We start from the raw sequence: 4,863 nt of genomic DNA, 5'->3' as shown, positions 1-4,863 counted from the left end.
GAACACAGAATCACTGCCATCAGGGAAAGCAGAGATCTGAATGAGATATCTCTGGAGAGACTCTACGGAGTATTGAAAACTTATGAACTTGAACAAGTTCAAAGTAAACAGAGATATGGCTGGGGTAAAACACTGAACCATTCGAGAGCTCTAGTTGTTGAGTCACCTGTACCGGAAGAGAAGAAGGATGTTGTTGTTCCTTCTAAAACCACTCAGGATTTTGTTGTACCTGAGATGGGTCAGACTGCCTCTTCCAGTGGTGACGAAGAGTTCTATACAATGGAAGAGCTAGAACAATTAGAAGATCAATCTCTATCTCTGTTTGCCAAGAAGTTTGGAAACATGAGATTCAGGAAGAATCCCTCCTACAAGTACAAACCTACTGTGAACAGGTTTCAGAAAGGAGGTTATTCATCTTCTACGAGCAAAGGAGGATACAAGACTGGGATGGTGGACAGAAGCAAGTTCAAATGCTTCAACTGTGGTGAACCAGGACACTTTGCAACTGAATGCAAACAGCCCAAGGTTCAAGGAAAGAGAAAAGATTCCTACGACGAGCTGAAGCAGAAGTATGATGCACTTGTGAGAAAGCATCAGGGTACTTCTGGAAATCAGAACTACAAAAGCAAGTCTTATCTGGCAGAAGGGAAAAGCTGGGATGATACAGATAGTGATGAAGAGGAGCAGCTAGGGAATGTTGCTCTTATGGCTAATGCTGGATCATCTTCACCTCCTCCTGCTGGAAGCTTTCAGGTAGATCCTACATGCCCTAAACTTTTTATGCAATTAGGACTCGAAAGAGATGATGCTATTAAAAAGTTGAAAGCTGCCAATCTTAAAATTGATACACTAGTCTTAGATATTCATGCTTATAAAATGAATGAGATGAACGTATTAAAACCTAAAATAGAACAATTGACCATGGACTTAGGATTACAATGTGCTAAAGTCAAAGTTCTAGAGAAAGGTGAGATTGCGTTAAGACTTCAGCTAGATGAAGAGAAAGTGAAATGTAAAGCCTTTAAGGATGCCTCCACTATAGTCAAAGAACTTAATGATAAACAAGAGATCAAGAGAACTGTTGGAATAGGTTTTGACTATAACAAATCCGTAGGTAAGGCTAGTAACATTACTCCTTTTCAGAAGAGTGCTGAGGAGAGAGGGATTCCTTTTGTTTTGAAAGACTCCCTTAAACCTTTGTTTAAAACCTCAGAAGCTGAACCTCTTTTAGAGACTCCTGTTGTCATTAGATATGAACTCAAACAGGAAGACCTTAAATTGAAGAGAGTAATGAGAAGAGAGATGAGATTCTGACATCACTGAAACCAATCAAAGTGAAAGGCAATGTTAGGTTGCCTAAAGCTGGTTTAGGTGTCAACTCTGAGAGAACTAAATTCAACAAGCCTAATAATTTTGTGAATAGTAAGAACAAGAACAATAAATGTCATTCTACTGAGAACTTTAAATCTATTAACAAGGTTAGAGTTGAATCTATTGATGTTCCTACTACTGTGACTGATATTCCTGTTGTTCCTGTTTTTGATGCATGCCATAAATGCTGTGGTGTTGATAATTGCATGACTTGTGCTTTCAATATGATGTCTGCTTATTTTAGAAATTTGCATGCTAAGAATGAAAACACATCTCCTAGACAACACACAAACAATAAGCATGCTAGATCAAAGACTGCTAGTCCTCCTCGTGTGAGGAAGGAGACTTATGTTCCAAAGCCTAAAACCAAGGTTTATAAGGATGTTGTTAAGGAAGTAAGTTCAGTCAAATCAGAACCAAGTATCAGTCCAAGAGGCTCTGTTGTATTACCTGATAGAAATCAATTCTTTAAGTTTGCTGGACCCAATCAAGTGTGGGTCCCAAAGAAGGTTTAATCAGTATGTCTTTTGCAGGGTGCCAGTGGAGTTGTTCGAGTTACTTGGGTGCTTGACAGTGGAGCGTCAATGCACATGACTGGCAATAGATCCCTGCTGGAAGACATAAGAGAAGGAGCTGGCCCTACAGTCAGTTTTGCTGATAATAGCAAAGGTCATACTGTGGGATATGGCAAGTACAAAATTGGAAGGATCATCATAGAAGATATTGCAATAGTTGAAGGACTTCAACGTAATCTCCTGAGTGTCAGTCAGTTCTGTGACAAAGGATATTATGTTCATTTTGAAAAGGAGATATGTATCATCAAACATATCAAGGATAAGCGTCCTTCACTATGTGGCATAAGGAAAGGCAATATATTCGTAGCTGATTTATCTTCAGGACCAGGAAACGAAGTTCACTGTTTCTACGCCAAAGCGTCTGCTGAAGATAGTTGGTTATGGCATAAGAAGCTCTCACACCTCAACTTCAAAACCATGAACTCTCTAGTCAAGAGAGATCTAGTGAGAGGTTTGCCTTCCCTGGAATTCTCAACTGATGATCTTTGTGAAGCTTGTCAGAAAGGAAAAGCTAAGAGAGCATCTCACAAAGGCAAGACCATCAATACCATTACAAATCCACTTCACTTACTGCATATGGATTTGTTTGGCCCTGTGAATGTTGCATCTATTGATGGAGGAAGATATGCCTTAGTCATTGCGGATGACTTCTCGAAATTTACTTGGGTTTACTTCCTGGCTTCTAAGGATGAAACCCCGTTGACAGTGATTGATCATATAAAGTTAGTTGAATTGGATAAAGGTGTGCCAGTCAAAGCTGTAAGGTCAGACAATGGCACAGAATTCAAGAATCAAACCCTAATCAACTTTTACTCTGAAAAGGGAATTAGAAGGCAGTATTCAGCACCAAGAACTCCACAGCAGAATGGAGTCGTCGAAAGAAAGAATCGTACATTGATTAAAGCTGCAAGAACTATGATTGCTGAATCAAAGCTTCCACTGTACTTTTGGGTTGAAGCTGTGTCTACTGCCTGCTATACCCAGAATAGAACTTTGATCAACAATGATCATATGAAAACTCCATTTCATCTGTATAACAACAAGAAGCCTTATGTCAAACATCTTCATGTATTTGGAGCCAAGTGTTATGTTCTCAAGGATGGTGAAGAGAACTTGAACAAATTTGAGCCAAAGGCATCTGAAGCAATTTTTGTTGGTTATACAAATAATGCTTATAGAGTTTTTGTAATTGATACTCTGTCAGTGAAAGTTAGTGTCAATGTTACATTTGATGACACTAAACTCCCAAGTTTACAATCTGCTGATCCATCTGAATCTCTGAAGTTTGACAACTATCCAGATTCAGATTCAGATGATGATGTTCCACCTGAGGTTGCAACAGGTGATGACAACAATGATAATGATCCAGGCAATGGTGGAGGAAATGGCAATAATGCTGGAGATTCCACTGATTCTAGTGGTGGATCATCAAGTCAACCTGGCAACAGCTCAGGGGGAGCTGGTGGATCAACTAGTCATACACATCAGCCTAATGATAATACTGCTGAATCATCAAGGACACAACTTCCAAGGGAAAGGATTTGGAGCAGAGATCATCCCTTTGATTTGATTATTGGTGATCCTGATGTTGGTGTAAGGACTAGAAGTGCTACGACAAATGAATGTCTATTCTCTGGTTTTCTATCACAATTAGAACCAAAGAAAGTTGATGAAGCACTTGCTGATCCTGATTGGGTTCTTGCCATGCAAGAAGAACTCAATCAATTTGAGAGACAAGAAGTCTGGGCCCTGGTTCCAAGACCTAAAGGAAAGTCTACAATTGGAGCTAGATGGGTCTTCCGTAACAAGTTAGATGGTGATGGCATTGTTGTAAGAAACAAAGCCAGACTGGTTGCAAAAGGTTACTCTCAGGAAGAAGGAATTGATTACGATGAAACCTATGCTCCAGTTACTCGTCTTGAAGCCATCAGAATATTTCTTGCATTTGCTGCACATTCCAACTTCAAGGTTTATCATATGGATGTGAAAAGTGCATTTCTGAATGGAAAGCTAGAAGAAGAAGTATATCTGGAACAGCCACCTGGCTTTGAAAATCCAGAGTTTGCTGACTTTGTGTACTTCTTATTCAAAGCTGTCTATGGACTCAAGCAGTCACCAAGAACATGGTATGACACCCTCTCTGAATTTTTAATTGAAAATAAATTTACTAGAGGTGTCATAGACAAAACTCTCTTTTACAAATTGCATGATAATGATATGATATTTGTTCAAATATATGTTGATGATATTATATTTGGTTCTACTAACGATAACTTGTGCAAGAGATTTGCTAAGTTGATGCAGAGTAATTATGAGATGAGTATGATGGGTGAATTGTCCTACTTTCTTGGTCTTCAAGTAAGCCAAAAGAAAGATGGAATATTCATTTGCCAATCCAAGTATGTCAGAGATCTTCTTCGAAAGTACAATCTAGAAGACTGTTCACCGGCAAAGACACCCATGGCCACTGCCACAAAGCTTCACCAGGATAAATCTGGTAAGAAAGTTGATATCACAAGCTATCGAGGTATGATTGGCTCATTACTCTATCTCACTGCTAGTAGACCAGATATTATGTTTGCAACATGTTTATGTGCTAGGTTTCAGGCTGATCCTAAAGAATCACATCTTATAGCCGTCAAAAGGATCTTTAGATATCTTAAGGGTACACCTGGTTTAGGTATTTGGTACCCTAAGAATACTGGCTTTGACTTAACCGGCTATACAGATTCTGATTATGCAGGTTGCAGGATTGACAGAAAGAGTACGTCTGGAAGTTCTCAATTTCTAGGACGTCGGTTGGTTTCCTGGTACAGCAAGAAGCAACACTCCGTGTCCACTTCTACTGCTGAAGCTGAGTACATAGCTGCTGGCAGTTGCTGTGCTCAGATTCTCTGGATCAGAAACCAATTAAATG

Source organism: Daucus carota, chromosome 7 (genome assembly GCF_001625215.2).
Source record: "Daucus carota subsp. sativus chromosome 7, DH1 v3.0, whole genome shotgun sequence".
NCBI lineage: Eukaryota > Viridiplantae > Streptophyta > Magnoliopsida > Apiales > Apiaceae > Daucus > Daucus carota.
The sequence above is the reverse complement of the archived record's forward strand: the minus strand, read 5'-3'. Positions refer to the sequence as shown.